Genomic DNA, 19,558 nt, shown 5'->3' on the forward strand with positions numbered 1-19,558 from the left:
CAAAAATCCTGTATGGGAGAAAAGAGGGTCTAATTATGATTTTTTATATACGAAGGAATATGATCAGAATGACCGTATAGATGGATAGTACTCAAAATTATAATTACAAATATATATGGTATGTCAAAATCAGACCGTTAGATCTCCCACAATTGCTCCTGTAAGTTTACACCTAGTTGCGCACATCGCGGCCAGCCAGTCCTCAAGCTAGCTAACCAGCTAGCCCGTAGGCCATCCAGCCTGCGAGCTCTGCATGCCCCCACATGCTAGTCCTTGCCCTCGCCTGTCCACCTTGTGCACCAATGCCTACCAGTCTTGTGCCCCCTCATGCCAACCCCGCACAACCCCACGTGCCAGCCCTGCACCCTCACCTACCCACCTTACGCACCTGCTTCTACCAGCCGCGCGCACCCATGTGCCAACCTTACCTGCCAGCCATGCTTCCCCACCTGCCAGCTATGCGCCCCCGTATACTAGCCTTGCACCCCTGCCTGCCAACCCCATGCGCCCCCACGTGCCCTTGCCTACCGGCCCCCTGCCCTGCCTGCCAGCCCTACGTGCACCCAGCCCTGTCCTATGTACCTATACATGCCCCGTGCACCCCTATCCAACAGCGTGTGCTATAGTCAATGGTCGGAATTTATGTTACCCCAACCTAGTGTCTCGCTAGCATACCCTACTGCAACCTCCCATTGGTCCAAAAAGGAATATTTTTACCTTATTGACCCAAAAAAAACTTATTTTTTCCCTATTAGTCCAAGAAAACCATCTTCCACCCCTTTGGTCTAAATTTTCATATTTTCATCCTATTGGTGTAAAAAATTCACTTTTTTCCTGCATTGGCTAAGGTAATTCCCTTTCCCTCCCCATTGGATCAAGAATCCTATAAATACCCCCCCTCCTTTTGGTTTTTCACAACATAACATCACAACATCCAAGTCTCCAAGTGAGCATCTTTGGTAGAGAAGCTCTACCCTCTTTCCTCCCCTTTCCCCCCTTGAGGTTTTTCAAGTCTTCAAATCTTCGAAGTGTTCTTCAGGCCTTCAAAACCCTCCAATCCTTTGCCTTCTTTAAGCAAGATTTTACATAGAAGAAAACCCCTCAGTCTCCTATCCCCTCTTGAGGTTCTTCTAGTCTTTAGAGAGATCTTCATAAGATCCAAAGTAGTCTTCGGATCTTCAAAGTGTTCTTTAGGCCTTCGAAGTTCCTCAATCCCTAAGATCAGCCTATCCCCAGTGGAAGTTCTGCTGGAGTGCCACCTCAACCTAGTCCTCCCATAGCCTATTCCCAGTAGAAGCTCTTTCGGAGTGCCACCGTAGCCAAAACCCGAAAGTAGCCCATCCCTAGCGGAAGCTCTGTCGAATCAATACCACAGTCAAAATTCGAAAGTAACTTTTTTGAGTCAGAACTCTGTCCAATCAACATCTCTCAAAAGAAGAAAGTTAGTGGTCAAGACCATCTTCCTTTGAGCCAGGAGAATCCAAAAGACAGTCTATGCCAGTGCTAATTAGGGGTCCACCCCTCTTGACCCAAAACAGGGGTCAAGCTCTAGTATAATTTCTTAACAGAATTAGCACAATATAGACTTTATATTAACCTTGTTTTAGTGTACATAGTTATTTAAATTCAGTCAATGTATATATGTGTGAAAACTTAGCCATGCATGCGAAATAGGAATAATTATGGAAAATGTTTGTTCTGAAGCATCTAGTAGGAAGACCAGTTGAACTGGGTAAATTGGGTGCCTAACACCTTCCCAACTCTACAACCTGACACTTACCCTAAATCTCTAGACCAGACCAATTCTTAGGCCCTTTTCTCATAAATTGGGCCCACCCTAGGGTCCTAGGCCCATAATCCTAGGTGGCGACTCCAAACCCTTTTGCATGATCCCAATCTCCATATTGGACCATTATCAAATCCCATCTTGAATGAAGAATTTTACACTCTTGCGAAATAGGCCTCCACATATCTCTAAGTGGCGATATGGTGGTGTGGGACCCATGGGTAAGCACACACGACACACTCCTCCCTTATGAAAGAGAAAGAGAGGAGAGAGGATGGATTGTAGGCAAGTCCTTTTTCCCCTCCCCACCCAAAAAGGGCGAAGAGAGATCTCATCTCTGGCCGCTACCCTCACAGTTTCCTCAACCAAGTCATCTTTAGTTTCAGAAGAATCTTTAGGTTTATCAGACGAACCTGGAATAAGAAGCACACTTGTGTCCTCAATCTTTAGGAACACTCTATTGGTACTCTCGACCACTCCTAAGGGCATAAACAGCATGACATTGGTTGGAGGGCCCTTATTAGGTCTGACCTTGTACTACATTTAGTGGTGCATTAGTTGGTGCTTATGAACTAACAGGATGATAATGCCTAGGGTTAGGCTCTAGTTGACTGGGCAAAGTTCCCTTCTCTCTCTCACGCAAAATCAAGATAACTTGGGTGAGTTCTCTCGTAAGAATTTGATGGCTTGTCATGAGTTGGGCCATATTCTTTTCCAGATCACTTACTCTACTTGCCTCTCCAGTGTTGGTAAACCCAAGGGGTTGCTTATAAGATGATAGGAGAGGGGGCCTAGGGAAACTAACCTGAGGTCCTATATTTGGCCTAGAAAAAGTATTTTGAGCAAAAGGCTATTGTGCAAAAGGATCCCTTTGGGGTCTAGGTTGACCTTGATTATGAAAATTTGAAGGTCCTGCTTGGTTGCCCTGGTTCCAGGAGAAATTTAGGTGATTTATCCATTCTGAATTGTAAGTGTTACTATATGGATTATTCTAATATAGGGCATTAACACTGGCATTGGAACTGCCCCCAGAGGTGTTGGGGCATTCTTCAATAACATATCCAGGGGACTGGCATTAATTGCACATCTTAACCAAATTGACTGATGATGGCTCTTTAGGAACAATAGCCTCAATCCTTTTGATTAGGCTATCTAAGTGGGCTTCTTTGACTACTAACCCATCCACAAAATATCCTTTCTCTCCTATGGTTCTTACACTTTCTTAGGTTGATTCCCACTCACAGGTTTTGTTAGCTAAGTCAAGTAAGAATTCCCATGCCTTTCCTTCATCTGTAAAGGATGTGAATCTCCTAGGGCACATAGACTCTATCATTTGTTTAGTTGAGAAATCATTACCCTCATAAATTATTTGGAAAAAACTCCTTAAGTCTAGACCATGGTGAGGGCATTCTTGGAGTAAATCCTTGAATCTCTCCATAAGTTTGGAAAATGACTCACTAGGCTTTTGCCTAAATTGAAGGATATCACTTCTAATCTTATTGGTCTTGTGAGGTGGGGAAAACTTCTTGAGAAAGACAACTGGAAAGTGTTCCCATGTGGTTATGGAATTTGTGTGCAATCCATACAGCCACTTCTTAGCTTGGTCTTTTAATGTAAAAGTGATGAACCTAAGCTTAACAGCATCATTAGAAAGCTATTGGATCTTAAGTAGGACACATACCTCTTCAAATTCCCTTAGAAATAGGTATGGAGCTTCAAAGGTCAGCCCATGGAAATGTGGCAACATAGTGATGAATTGAGATTTGAGCTCAAAATTATTATACTGGGCTTGTGGTAGAACTATGCAAGAAGGTTGTGCTGCTTTAGTAGGGTACAACCTATCTTTCAGAGATATAGGGTCACTACTTGTTGGATCTCTTCTTTCTAACCGATCCTTAGTATTACGTACCCACCTAGCACTCGCAACAGGAAACTACCTACAACTAGAATAATACAAGCATAGAATAATGGATTATTTATTTATTTATTTGCTTTTTAAGAGTTTACCGGCAGCCATCCGTGGTTGCTCAATTCCTAAGGTACTGCTACAGGGTGGAACCTGTCTTTATCATATTATGAGGCTTTGCAACCTCCACCGATACAACTATTATTGCAAGTTGTTCTTCTCAGAAATTCAATAAATGATAAAATAAAAAGAAAATAAAGTGCTTCGATTTACCAAGAGAAAGCGAAAAATAACATAGAACTGTCTTCCCGGCAACGGTGCCAAAAACTTGTTTGAATTTTAAAAGTAACCGCAAGCGTATGGATCAGTGTAGCTAATAGGTCGAACATAAGGAGAGCAGCCACTTTATTTTTAGCTTCTATTAGTAATGCGAAATTCTAACGATTGATTATGGTGATCTACTTCTAACTACCGTCCTAACACAAATGCATCTAAAAACGTCCTAACCAACACATCTAGGGAAATTGGAATGGAAATTGCAACAAAAATTGAACGACCTAACCATTCGTCATCTCGGAATTTAAATATTTAAACTACGCATTTAAAAAGCAAATAACTAAAAGTAAAAGTGTTGAAAAGTTAATAAAAGTGCAAATAAAGGGGATAAAGCCAGAGAGAGGGACACAAGTAGGTTTCTCTACTTAGCCCGAGGGATGCACCATAAATAATATAAGCTTCCCTACTTGACCAGAGAGTTACTCTTACAAGGGATACTCTACTTAGCTTTAAGGGAAGGGATGTAATATAAATAATGAAAGTAAAAGGATGGTTCCATGGCTAGAGAGGGGCAACACCAACATATGCATCTAGCCAAGGACCTTAGGGGAAAAGAAAAGCATCAAAGTAAAAACTGAAATTTAAATCCTAAATTAAGAATGAATGGGTAGCAAGAAGAGGGAATGAGAGGGGGGATGAGAAGACTTATGAAGAAGCCTACCTACCTGAAATTCAATCCTTGAACTTGAAAACTTGATTGATTTGAGATACTACTAGCCCTAAGAACCAAATCTGGAATGAACTAAATCTGAAATTGCTAGGTTTGGAGAAAACAAATCTAGAAGAGAAAAACTAAAGTTGAAAGAGATGCTCCACAGCTTATTCTTGTCACCTAGAACTAAGCCTAGAACTAGAAATTGAAAATTACAACTTCAATGTCATAAACAATAAAATAAAATACTGAATTAAAAATAAAAGTGCTTGCATTCATTAAATGAAAAAAAAAAACATTACATAAGTGCTTAAACCAAAACCTAAAATAAAGAACTAGAGAATTAGAGCTAGAGGAGAAAAAAAACCTAGAGAAAAAGAGAAAAACTAGAGAAGAAAGGTGCACCCTCCTCCCCTTGGTCGACTCTCTTATATAGGTAATGGGGAGATAGAGACAAAATAGGAAGGAGGGGATTTTTAATTTCTTGCATTTTTTTCCTATATTTTTTTTCTTCTCTTTTGTGCACAATCTTGGCCAAATTTGTGTGATGAGGTGAAAAATAGGAATTAGGAGAAAAATTAAAGAATGGAGATAGGGGTGAGATTCCAACGATTTGGGTGATGAGGTGGAGGGAGGAGAGAAGAGAAAAATGAGAGAAAATAAGGGAGAAAAGAGGAGAATCACCCAAGTGTGGGCCCCTCTTGAATTGTTAGTGAGGTGGAGGAGAGAGAAGAGAAAAAATACGAAAGAGGAAGTAGGAGAAAAGATCTCCCACAATTTTATTTTTATTTCTTTTTTTTTCTATCCTAATTTTTCTCTCTTATTTCCTTCTTTTTCTCTCTCTCTTCAAACTTGCACACAAACCCCCCCTTGGACGATTTTCTTCTCTTGCTTTCAAAAATTTGGACAATGTTCTAATTTATGAGGAAATTCGTCCATGCCCCTTGTCTTTAAGTGAGTGGAAAGAATCTTCAGTAAAATCTCCTAAAAGATAAGAGAGAGAGTGTAAATCACATAAGGGGGCAGTAGAGAGAATGCAGTACCTTATGTGGGTCCCTTCATCTTTTTTGGTGTCTTGAAATATTCCTTGTATCCTGGAACAACTGCATACAGGCTGGTTCTACATCTACGTTTAGTTCTAGTCCATTATTCTTTTTCTGGCCCGAAAAGAATAATCATATGTACAGGTATCAAAACGAATGTGTACTTTTAATGCAACACGTCCATCTTGCTCAGAATTTCATCCTCTTCGCACTATGAAAAGAAACGGAACCTCTTTACATGTAAAATTTGAGATATGGTGCCCGATAGTCCTTAAGGCCTTGAAAATATAAAACCTGTAAAAAGAGAGTAAAACCGAAGGTAGATTCATTCTAAATATGTAAAATGCGTCCTTAACTACCTAAGATTTCACACATAAATGTGTTCATCAGTGGCTGACGTGCATTTTTGGTAACGTGGGCCTAGAGGTCAGAGGATGTGTGTGGTATGATGTGCAATAAGTGGTAATGATTGTAACATCGATGGTCTGAGGCACGGTGTGGCCGAGGTGCGTTTTCAGTACTATGGACTCAGAGGTTGGTATTATAGTGATGGCCACTGATATATGATTGGATGTTATAGATGTGATTGATGCAAGTAGAATGTATATCGTTAGGATCCATAAAACCTAGTGCTACACCCCTTGCCAGTAGGGGTTAGGTACTAGCTAATCCTAGGAGATGGGATGCAGCATGAGGGACTGATGTATGAGATTTTGGGACCGTGATTGCATGCCCTACATACGGGTGACCGATGTATGAGATTCCAGGACCATAGCTGTCTATAGCACGGGTGACCGATGTATGAGATTCCAGGACTATGGTTATAGGATGGGGTACTCGTTAGGGGTTTGCAGGTTGACCAATATATGAGATTCTAGGACTTACAGGCTTCTGACTTGCAACTAGCTTGTATCTTTGGGTGACAGATGTGTGTGACTTCGGGACCAGGGATGCCACTTATGTTATTATAGCACTATCTGGACTTAGTAATTGTTTGTTAGGTATTATATGATAAAAAAAATGGATTACGTGTCATGCCGCATTCACATAGAATAGGACCGGTGATCGGGTTCCCTCTGACAACCCAAAACCACCAAGATCATCTGATACAGTAACCACTGCAAAGCAAGCCATAAGTAACCTAGAATATAATAATGTAATTCAGCGAAAGTCTTATCGTATATAAATACATGTAAATCTAGATATACTCATGATACCCAAATTGTTATACATAGTATATTTACATGAGGGCCCGTATGCATGATATTTATACAAGAAATAACAATTTAACTATCGAGAGCACAAAAGGGGAAGTATACTAAAAGAATCAAAAGAGAATTATAAATAGAAATTTACAACTGTTGCCCCATAACATAGTTCTCACACGGGCATCCGTCTCTGTGGTCAAATCCATCTGGGACCCACCAATCCCCCACTGGAGGTTTATTGGTGGGACCCGGTGCAGGTTCCTCTATGGAGTAACCTGTCAAATCATCCAAAAAGGTGTGTACATAAGGGGTGAGCTCACTAGCTCAGTAAATGGAAAGAAAGACTCATACAAGCAATTACAATTCAAAATGGTATTATATGCATGAGATTCATTTTAAACCTATTTCACCTAAGCAATTATTACTAGGTCATAGGTTACATGCAACTCACAACCACAGTATGCGGATGCCTCAGGTACAAGATGCGTTCTCCATCCCATAATATGCCCATAGGGTTGTCAAAGAAAGCCAGCCGTGAGCACTCAAAAAAGTAAATCATGGCTGAACCACAGTAGAAAAGTAAATTGTTGTCAAACCATAGCAGAAAATAAAAGCAGTATAATTGGCCCTCCGAATATATCACCAAGGTTTTCAACTGTCCTAATGATCAGTCAGGGTTACTTCTAACCACCATGATGGTCCATGATTGATGCTTCTCCCTAATGATAATCCAACAAGTAAACCCCTTTTGGGAAAGGTCGTAGCACGAGGGAATGTGAAATCTTAACCACATGCTCCTATATCAGATAGTACAACTGCATAGTACTTCTGTGTCCCATACCACGGTGTACCAATGCATTCGTTTCCAAGCCGACTACGGCATCTATTTTAGGAATCCCTTACATGCTCAAAAAATCCTTATCACAATTCATCAATGAATAAATCCATGCTCAAGATTCACAGTAAATAACAAGTAATTGGAAATCCCAAGATACAATATATTCAGTTCTAAGTGCATCCAACAGCAATCAAGCATATGCATGAGAATGGCAATCGAAATGTCAAGTTAATATATGAATGAATAAGATGCCAAAAACACTCCCAAAATAAAAACAAAGTGCTCTCCCCACTTATGTGTTCTTGTAGGAGAATATGCACTCGCGGTATGAGTAAGATCCAAAGTGAAGATGAATGTCTCGAACCTAACACAGATAGGAATTTAGAATACGTCCATTTTAGTGTTATAAAAAGACGTAAGATATGGTCATGATGTATTTAATAACACAAAAAAGGTTGTTGATGAGTTTGAGTTCTAACGGAGCTCATGTGGGCTACAGGTGGGTAAGAGAACCCACATGTGCAAACTGCCCAGGCAGACAGCATCCAAACACAAATCGGTGGGTCTGTACCCGCCGGTCCTACCCGCTGGTAGGCCCAAAAGAGACTAGTGGGTTATACTGATGGGTCAGGATACCCACTGGTCTTACCCTCCTATTGGACTAGAAGCCCAGGTAAAATTGGGGGGTCACACTGGTGGGTCTGACTACCCGTCGGTGCTACCCACTAGTGTTCTACGGGTTTTGCTATTCTTCTTCCCTTCTTCATTCCTCCTCTTGAGAATCTAAGGGGGGTTGTCCCAAATTCATTGCCCACACATTTTACACTTCATCCACTTGATCATTCCATGGATCTAAGTTAAATCAAGATTTTTGGAAACAAAATCATACCATGGCTCAAGAAACCCCAATACTTAGAATCCTCTTTCCAAACTCAAAATATCACCAAATATTTCAAATCTTGGTTTCCCTTCCTCAAACCTTCAAAGGAATCACATAAGGTTTTTATTATCTCTTTGATTTGACTACACATGAAAGGGTTTCATCACATTCCAAGGGTTTACAGTGTTACTTACCTCAAAATGTAGATCTCAAGGCACCGGACACTATTCCGACGGCGAAGAGGCAAGATGCGGCCTCGAAAACCAAGGGGGGAACCTTCTTCCCTCTTCTTTCTCTTCTTCTTCCTCTTTTCTCCCTCTTCTTTACTCCTCTCACCAAACTTACTGAAATCATAAATGGGAGAGAGAGAGAGAGAGAGAGAGAGAAACATAAATGCTATTTATACCCTGTTTAGTAAATATCTTCTAAGGCTTGTTTGGTTTTGCCCCTTTATGGATCAAAACACATTAAATTGCGATTCCGGCCAAAATAACCGACATTATTGGGTACTGCTAATGAGCACATTTATGTGTGAAATCTAAGTAGTAAAGCATGCATTTTTACATATTTAGAATGGAGCTACCTTGGGTTTTACTCTCTTTTTGCAGGTTTTATATTTTAAATGCCTTATACATTATCGGGCGTCATATCTCTCCAACAACAACTACCTGGTGTAGTTGGTGAGCTATGATGTGCAAAATTCCTTTGCTCACCAAGAGGTCTCAAGTTTGAATCTCATGGTTGTCTTTTTTTTTGGAAAATTTTGTTGAAGATTTCTTGCTTTTCACTCACTTACAAGAAGAAAAATCGTCCAAGGAAAAAAAATCGGCCAACAAGGGTTGTGCACAAGATTTGAAGAGAGGGAGAAAAAGAAGAGAAAAATAAATAAATAAATAAAAGATCAAAAATAAGTAAAAAAATTATAGGAAATTTCTCCAAGTTTTTTTCTCTTCTGTCTCCTCCACCTTAGCACTTTTGGTCTCAAAAGATCTCATCTAACAATTGTGGGGTTTTCCCTTTTAGGAAAGAGAAATTTGATACCCTACCTCCCCATTCCCTATAAATAAAACTTATGTAAGAGGAGGGGAGACACTTCAATCTTCTTCTAGGTTTTTTTTCTAGTAGCTCTCTCTCTCTCTCTCTCTCTCTCTCTCTCTCTCTCTCTCTCTCTCTTTAGTTTTAGTTCTTGTTTATTTTTGCTTTAAATTTCAATCAATGCAAGCACTCTTTTATTTTTATTCAGCCTTATATGTTTATGATTTATGCAATTGAGTTGTAATTTTTAAGTTATAGTTCTAGGCTTAGATCTAGGTGACAAGATCACAAGCCATGAAGCATCTCTTTTTCAATTCAGTTTTTTTTCAAGATTTGTTTTCTCCAGGCCTAGAAATTTCATATTTGCTTCATTCCATATCTGGTTTTTAGAGTTGGTAGTATCTCAAATCACTTAAGCTTTCAAGTTCAAGCATTGATTCAGGTAGGTAGGCTTCTTCAATAGTCTTCTCTCCCCCCTCTCATTCCCTCTTCTAACTACACTTTCTTTCTTAATTTAAGATTTTAATTTCAGTTGTTACATTATTGCTTTCCCTTTCCCCCAAGGTTCATGGCTAGTGTATGTGTTGGCTTTGCCACTCCTAGCCATAGAACCATCATTTTATTTTTTTTATTTTAATTGCCTCCCTTTCCCTAAAGCCAAGTAGAGTAACCCTTGTAAGAGTGACTCTCTAGTCAAGTAAGAAAGCTCATATTATGATTCATCCCTCAAGCTAAGTAGAGAAACCTACTTGTGAGCCTCTCTGTAGCTTTATCCCCTTTTTTTTACTTTATTTTTATTTCAGTATTTTTTCCTTCATTGCTTTTTAATTACGTGGGTTATTTATTTTAAGTCATTTATTTATTTAATTTTTATTACGTGGCTTACGTATTTAAATTCTTAGATGATGAATGGTTAGGAAGTTATTTTAGATACATATGTTTAGGATGGTAGTTAAAATTAGATCACAACCATTAATTGGTTCACTTTTGCATTATTAAAATAAAGCCAAAAATAAAGTGGATGCTCTCCCTGCATTCAACCCTTAACTACACTGATCCATACACTTGCAGTTACATTTTAAATCTCTAACAGGCACATGTGACTTTATTACGACGAAGAATCTAAAATGCATGTGCTCACCCAAGTTGGGCTTGCTTGGGTCCACGTTTCTCCCATAGGTGGGTCACACTGGTGGGTCTCGCATCTACCAGTGGCCACCCACCAGTTGGTCGAAATAAAGCCAAGCTTGCTGTATTTTGGTGGGATTGGAATCTTAACACATATCTCACTCTCACCACATGTTGTGGACTAAGTTCTCATCATCCAATATGATAAGCGTACTTTTCTTATTCATACATGGCTTTATGGTACGTGCAAGGGCACGGCTTAGGTGTGAGAATCACATCGGGTATCGGCTCAATCTTATCCGATCACCCCGTATTTGACGTCACCCTTGCTATCATGCACCATAGAGCGCCCATGTCAACCCTTTCCGATTTGGACCCCGCAAGATCAAATAGAACCAAACGGTCAATAAACCCGATTTAGGGAGCTGGGCTCTACATCTACCCCCCTCTTTAAAAATTTCATCCTCAAAATTGAAATTACCTAGTAGTCTAAATAGATGATGGTATTTAGCATGGATTTCATCTTTTTTTCTCAAGACACTTCTTCAAGTGAATTGTTGGTCCATCGCACCTTTACAAAAGCAAGGGATCGGTTGCGAAGGATCTTTATCTACCAATCTAGGATCTCAACAGGCTATTCTTCATAAGTTATATCAGCCTCCAAGTACTCTAATTCCACAGCTAGCACATGCAGTGGATCATGAACATACTACTTCAACATTGAAATGTGGAATACATTGTCAAAGTTGTTGAATGAAGGAGGAAGGGCCAGCATATAAGCTACTAAGCCAATCCATTGCAAGATCTCAAATGGGCCAACATATCTTGGACTCAACTTGCCCTTCCTGTGGAACCTGTGCAAACCCTTGGTTAGAGAGATTTTGAGAAATACCTTCTCCCCTACTTGGAATTCAATGTCTTTTCTACGGTTGTCCACATAGCCCTTTTGATATGATTGGGCTACTTTAAATTTCTCACGGATGACATCAACCTTATCACACGTCATTTGTATCATTTCTAGCCCAAGCATTCACCATTCTCCCACAGCATCCCAATATAAGGGAGTTATGCACCTTCTACCATACAATGCGTCATATGGAGCCATTCCAATCATGGCTTAATAACTATTATTATAAGCAAACTCCATGAGAGGTATGTTTTCTTCCCAACTACCACTCATTTTCACTGCACAGGACCTGAGCTTATCTTCCAGTATTTGTATGGTCTGCTCAGATTATCCTTCCGTTTGTGAATGGAAAACAGTACTTAGGTTCACCTGTGTTGCCATAGCATGCTGGAGGCTCTTCTAGAATTTAGATGTGAACCTTGGGTCTCTGTCCAATATAATACTCACCGGCACTCCATGTAAGCAAACTACATTTTTCATATAAAGTTGTGCTAGATTGTCCATAGAGTATGTAGTCTTGATTGGAATGAAATGGGCAGTTTTAGTAAGCCTGTCAACTATCACCCAAATTTTATCCATTCCCTTAGGTGTACGGAGTAGTCCGGTGATAAAATCCATAGTAATCATGTCCCACTTCCACTCTGGTACTGGGAGTGGCTGAAGAGTGCCATATAGTCGATGTCGTTCTGCCTTGACCTTCTGACACGTGAGACACTGCGCCACGTATAGTGCCATAGTATTTTTCATCCCTGGCCACTAATAACTTTGTTTAAGATCTTTGTACATTTTGGTGCTACTAGGGTGAAGCGCGTATTCTGAACTACATGCTTCCTTCACTATTTTGTCTTGTATCCCCGGGTCATTGGGTATACATAACTTGCTCCAAAACAGTAGTGCTCTGTCACTGGCTATTGTGAAATCAGGATCGTCCATTCTTTGCTCTTGGATTTTGACTCTGATTTCCTGCAACTTAGGATCCAAGGGCTATTTCATATCATCTCATGCCTGATAGATGGCTGCACTTGCAGGGTCACCAGGGATAAGGTTAGTTGTTTAATACTATCTGGCTACTGCTTAAGCTCTAAGGTTGACCCTTCCTTTGAAATGACTTCATCTATCAACATGGACTCTTGTTTAGGTTGTAGACTGGTGGCCAAATAAGCAAGCGACATGGTTTGGACTTTTCGACTTAATGCATCAGCCACCACATTGGCCTTACCTAGATAGTACTAGATGTCACAGTCATAATCTTTCATAAGTTTCAACCATCTTCTTTGTCTCATGTTTAGATCCCTCTGGGTGAAGAAGTACTTGAGACTTTTGTGATCACTGAATATCTCGCACTTCTCCCCATACAAGTAATGGCGCTAGATCTTTAAGGCAAAGATAACTGTCGCCAGCTCTAAATCATGAGTGGGGTAGTTCTTCTCATACTCCTTCAATTGTCTAGATGCATACGCCACTACCTTACCATGTTGCATAAGAACGTAACCTAGCCCAATTCTGGAAGCATCAGTGTAGACTGTCATACCATCTGTGCCTTCTAGAATTGTTAACACTAGGGCTGACACCAATCAACTTTTTAACTCTTGGAAACTGTCTTCACACTCCTTAGACCTTTCAAACTTCACACCCTTTTTGGTCAAATTGGTCATTGGAGCGGTAATTCAAGAAAAATTCTCGATGAACCACCAGTAGTAGCCTGTTAATCCCGAGAAACTCCTAATCTCCATAGCATTCTTGGGTGCTTCCCACTCTACTAGTGCTTTTACTTTTTCTGGGTCAACTTCGATTACATTCTTATACACTATGTGCCCTAGGAATCCAATTTGCTTCAACCAAAATTCACTCTTGCTGAATTTTGTATATAATTGTTGTTCTCTCAACCTTTGGAGTACCATCCTCAAGTGTAATGCATGCTCCTCTTCAGTCTTCGAGTATATCAAAATGTCATCAATGAAGACGATGACCCACTTATCGAGAACACCATAAAATATTGGGTTCATCAGATTCATAAAAGTTGTCAGTGCATTGGTCAACCTGAAAGACAACACTAGGAATTTATAATGACCATATCGGGTCCTAAAGGCTGTCATGGGTATATTGCTGCCTTTTATCTTGAGCTGATAGTAGCCTGATCTAAGATCAATCTTTGAGAACACTTTGGAACCTTGTAGTTGATCAAAGAGGTCATCTATGCACGACAATGGATACAGGTTCTTGATGGTCAATTTGTTCAATTCCTGGTAATCGATGCACATACGTAAACTCACATCCTTCTTCTTGACAAATAAAACTAGGACACCCCAAGGAGAAACACTTGGGTGTTTAAATCCCTTCTCTGACAAATCTTGCAACTGATTTTATAACTCCTTTAATTTGGGTGGTGCTATTCTATATTTTGTACGGAGCTTTAGACATTGGAGCCGCTCTAGGAACTAAATCAATAGCAAACTCAAACTCCCTGTCAGGTGGGAGCTGGGTTAGATCATCTGAGAAGACATCAAAAAACTCCCTAACAACATTTAATTCTTCTACTTCTAATAGTGTGACCTTTGCTTCCACATCTTGTACTGAAGCTAGGTAGCCCTGACATCAGTCTTCCAATAATTTTATCGCCTATAAGGCAGAGATGAGAACCTCTTTAGATCGTTTTGTTTTATTAGTTTGATACAACAACTCTTCACCTTCATCACTCACTACTTTAATTTGTTTCTCGGTGCGCATCATGTTTGCCCAGTAAGCGGATAACCAATCCATGCCCAATATGACATCAAAATTCTGCATGTTAAATTTGATAAGCTAGGCATCCAACTTCTTTCCACCTATTTCAATGGGACATGGTCTATACACTTCATTTAATTATGCTACTTTGCCTCTAGGTGTGCTAACAATCAATTTACTCTCTAGAGCCCTGGGTTTCATGTCAATCTTTCTAGCAAATCTTTTAGATATAAAAGAATGTGATGCTCCAGAGTCAAATAACACATAAGCTGGTATACCCGAGATAGATAGGATGCCTTATCGGGGCATGCTTCAACCTCTTTAGCTGACAATGCATACATTCTCCCTTGAGGTGGGCCCCCTTGAGTCAAGGTGGGTCTATAAACAAGAGGCTGACCCTGTACAACAGTTGGCTTGTACGGGCAATCCTTTGCAAAATGCCTAATTGCATGACAAACATAGCATCTGTTTGGGAAGGCTTATACTGGTATTGGTTCTCTCTATATCTGGCCTTGTGCAGTGGGAGGATGAGGCAACCTCAGGGCTATAGGCACCGTGCTAGTGTTCAGGCAAAAAGAGGTAGTACCCGATCTATTGGTCGATCAGGGTATATAACCCAATGATCTGTATAGCTGCTACTAGGATGGACCATAATTATATGACCCACGAAAACTCTTGCTTGGGTTTCCCAAGTCTACATAGGGGTTGGACCTCTTCCAAAGTCCTGGTGTGGTCGAAGACTCTCCCTTTTACTTATCTTCCATAGTCTTGGCCTTTTGTACAATTTGGGCATAATCAGTCAAATCCATAGCCCCCAATATTATACCAATAGACACCTTCAACCCTTTCAAAAACTTCTTTACCTTCTCCTCCACTGTTTTCAAGTGTGGAAAAGAAAAATAGAATAAGTCCTCAAATTGGTGCTGGTACTCAAGGACGGATTTGTTTCCCTGAGTCAAGGCTGAGAACTCTACTTTCTTCCTGTCTCTGAATCTGGTGGGGTAATAATTTGACAAGAATAATTCCTTGAATTGTTCCCATGTCGGTTCCGGATGGGTTGTCATTAAAATAGGCTTAGAAGTCTTCCATCATGAATTGGCTTCATTCTTCAACTGTAACCCAGCACAAATGAGTTTCTAAGCTTCTGTACATTTTACCACCTCAAATATATTTTTCATATCTTGGATCCACCAATCCGGCTCTAAAGGACCAATCCCCACCTTGGTGAAGATAGGTGGTAAGTGCCTCTTAAACGATTCCACCACCTTTGTAGTAGTGGCTGCTAGTGGGTATTATGGGAGATAAGCCAAATAGTATTGATACAGTGGTGGCATCATGTATGAAGGGGTGCCATAAGCTGGGAACCATAGAGTCGCCCCAGGTGGTGTACACCCTGGTTGGTCTTGTGGTGGTACTATAGGTGGTGCTTGAGGAGATGCACCCCCTGGTTGAACTCTAGTACCTGGTACAATAGAAGGATCTTATAGGAAAGGTACCCCATGGGGATGTTGACCCATTTGCATAGGGTTCAACTGTTGGTGTACAGCATTCATAAAGGCTTACTGCTGTTGAAGTAACTGCTGCTGAAATTCCTGTAGCAACTATTGAATAAGAGTTGCAACATCATTTGGGGTAATAATAGGAGGAGGATCTGGGATTTCATGCGTAGGTGAGTCCTCAACTATTTCTTCTTGTCTAGGACTCACCCGAGGTCGAGGTCGAGGTCGAGGTCGAGGTCAAGGTCGAGGTCGAGGTCCCCGAAGATTTGGTGGTCATCTGATAGGACGAGGACCACATGGGGCTCCTCGTTCACTACTACCAAATATAGTGCGTACCATAATGCTTTATACCTGAATTATATCAAAGTTATATCCAATTAAGTGCCACATTTATCACATGTAAGCACAAGAAAATGCACATTAGGCTTCTGGTCATGTAATCATAGTGCATTCTATCATCATAGCACGCATCCATAGCATCATCTCCCACATAAAGGTATAATCAATCCCACATGAGTATGCATGTAATTTATCATTCAACAGCTTATAATTTATGCAAAAATAGGGTCCACTAGGCTGGAGGAACAAATCCCCAAAATTTGAGACATTTTGGCCCAAAAACCCACACCAGCAGGTGGGCTGGGTTCAGGACCCGCTGGTCGCACACGCGACATGTTATGAGGGCAGAAAAGCCTTTATTTTCAAACACTCTCCTTTCTCTCTTTTCCCTCTCTTATCCAAATCGCCCAAGGCAACAAGAGAAGGTCTAGGAGCCCTTCACAAGCATTACTCACACCTACATTTGGATTTTTAGCTCTCCAACACCATCTTCAACCTTAAGTAAGTGGTTTTCTCTTCCTTCTCTCTCTTGAACTGTGAGATATCGAGTATTCTTGTTCATGATGCTATAAATGTGTTTTTCTTTTGATTTCTTCCAACTAGAATGAATGTAGTGTGTGTGCAAGGCTATTTACTCCATGATTTTCTTCCTTATCCATCACATTTGACATTCTCATGAATTGTTTAACCCTATTTTCATAATTTTTTTGTTGTTTTAGGGTTTTTCCCACTTTCTCTTTTTTTCCTTATACAATGTATGATTTAATGAGTCTATCAGCTAACATTTGGTTGCATAATAGTAGTAGGAGTGTCACATTGCACATATGCCTCACTTATTTCCCTTTGGCATGAGTTTTCACCATTTCTAGGTTAGGGTTCTTGAGAAATTTGGGGTTTTCTCTTGTTTTGACCTCAAATATGCTAAGATAGTACAAATATGCTAAGATAGTATACTTATATGAAGTTGAACCCTCCATTACATATTATTGCAAAAATTTCCTCAATGCTTTGAATATCCTTAGTTTATGCTCTTCTTTATAGAATTTTCACCTTTTTCTTCCTTTGGAAATCTATCAATGCCTTGGATTGATGCTAACTTTGGCAATTTCATGAATCTATGCCTTGGTAAATGCTTCCATTTCTTGTCTTTTATTTGTATAATACATCCATGTATCATGACTCTATGATGTTCATTTGTCAATACATGATTTTGTCAACTTACCATTCATATATGACTATATTAGGACCATGGCATTACATTGTAGGGCTTCCTCCTTTTATGTGTCATTTAATATACATTGGCCATACCATGTACCTAATATGAGTGTCACTCCCATTAATTTCCTCCTAATGACCTTATTTCCTTGATTCTCTTTCATCCCTTATTTTACAATTCCCTATTGTAATCTTATCCATTTCTCATGTCTTTCTCATGGATTTTGCAGAATGTCTTCTAGCAAGGGTAAGGGAGTTTCCTCTTCTTCCAGGGGCGATAATCCCCCCCAGTAGAAAGAGAAGGGTTACAGCCACCAGTTCTTCCACTCCTCGCACTCGAGCGAGGAGGAGTGTTTCTGAGGACCCGGAGGATTCTAATGAGGGTCTATTTAGGAGCCTTAAGGCTGCCCTCTCTTGGTCTACCTTCTCCAAGAGGCCAGCCCTTAAGGAGAAGACTGTTGTGATAGCGGACTTCACTCGGGTTCAGATGCTCGAGAAGTTCACCGCCCTTGGCTAGCAAGTCATGCTCTCAGTTGATTGCTCTGTTATTCAGACCTCGTCAGGATGTTCTATTATAACCTGGAGGTGTCATTCGACAATCAGGCATATAACCTTATCAACAGGGTAAAGGGAAGAGACCTCAGACTCCCCATTGAGATATTGGTGGGGATTCTAGGCATCTCAATGGAGGGTACTTGGTACTACTGCCCACCTAGGCGGGCAAGGCATTGGGCCCCATACGAACTATACATTCCAGAGTCACACTATTTGTGGTCATGCTGTCTGCCATGAGTCTAACACTACCTTCATCCTAGAGGTCTGAGTTTTTAGTCGCTTAGTTCAATTTAACCTGCTGCCCCGAGCCAGTCATCGCAATCAGGTAAACTTTATGGGGTCTTATATGGCATACTGCATTTTCATGGCTTTGGGGAATGCCTCACATATATGCCTCCCATATATGATCATGAAAACTATGGAGTACCATATTGCACACCCATCTGATGGCAACTACCCATACGCCCGGTCCCTTACCAAAATATTTGAGTGTTTTCAGGTGTACCTTGAGGGTGAGCTGGGAAACTGCCCATCGGATAAATTCTCCCGGGGTATTTTGCGTAAGATGGAATTCTTTGATTTGATGGAGCCCACTATGGGGAATGCAGCCCATGAGGAGGAAGATGAGGACTATGTCCCTGAGAAGGAAGAGGATGAGGTCCCCATCAATGTGTCTCCACCATCTCCAGGTGGGTCCTTTGACTTTCAGGGTATATTAGACCTGTTTGTAGCACTTCAGACGGGTCAAGAGATGCTCTTGAAGAATCAGGAGGAGTGTGCTGCCCAAGAGAAGGCTATTGAGGAGACCTTGGGGCATGTGTCCATAGAGGTAGAGGACATAAATGATAATATGGACACAGCCACCAAGAACACAGTGGCGAGCCTGAAACACTTTCAGGAGGAGGTGGATTTGGGGAATTGTCGCTTTGACTACTATAATGGCAACCTCAACATCAACTCCAGATCTTAGGTGGAAGAGGTGATTGAATTGGACAATGATTGATGGGACAGCTTGTCCGAGTGGTGTTCTCTTTTCTTTTGTTTTGTAATTGTGGTTCTGGAAAATCTACCATCTTTTCTTTGCTTTACTTATTCTCTTCCCTACTATTATTTTGTGAATTCTCTCTGGTGTATGGAAATTTTCTGTGGTTATGTAATCTCTCTTCTGTGTGAAACCTTTTGGTACTCTTATCTTATGAATGCATTATAGTAAAATTTTAAGTTTTTTGTAAATTCAGGTTTTATGTGAAGTCTTTTAAGTTTTCCCCAACCCCTTGTCCTATTACAGATTCTACAGGGTTTAATCTTGCAAGTTGTGTGATATTAGAGCATCGCGCTCCGATACCACCATTGTCACGCCCTATTCACATAGAGCCGGACCGGTGATTGGGTTCCCTCCGGTAACCCAAAACCACCAGGATCATATTATGCAGTAACCACAACACAGCAAACCACAAGTAACCTGGAATATAATAATGTAATTCATCGGAAGTCTTTTCGTATATAA

General features: G+C 40.6%; 1 non-coding gene across 1 annotated transcript; it reads left to right on the top strand.

Moving 5' to 3' along the window:
• Positions 1 to 3,177: 3,177 nt before the first annotated feature.
• LOC122062193 lies at positions 3,178 to 3,284 on the top strand. The gene has a single exon (XR_006134822.1). It is a non-coding gene; the product is annotated as a small nucleolar RNA R71 (small nucleolar RNA).
• The last annotated feature ends 16,274 nt before the right edge of the window (positions 3,285 to 19,558 follow it).

This window comes from Macadamia integrifolia, chromosome 14, assembly GCF_013358625.1.
Source record: "Macadamia integrifolia cultivar HAES 741 chromosome 14, SCU_Mint_v3, whole genome shotgun sequence".
NCBI lineage: Eukaryota > Viridiplantae > Streptophyta > Magnoliopsida > Proteales > Proteaceae > Macadamia > Macadamia integrifolia.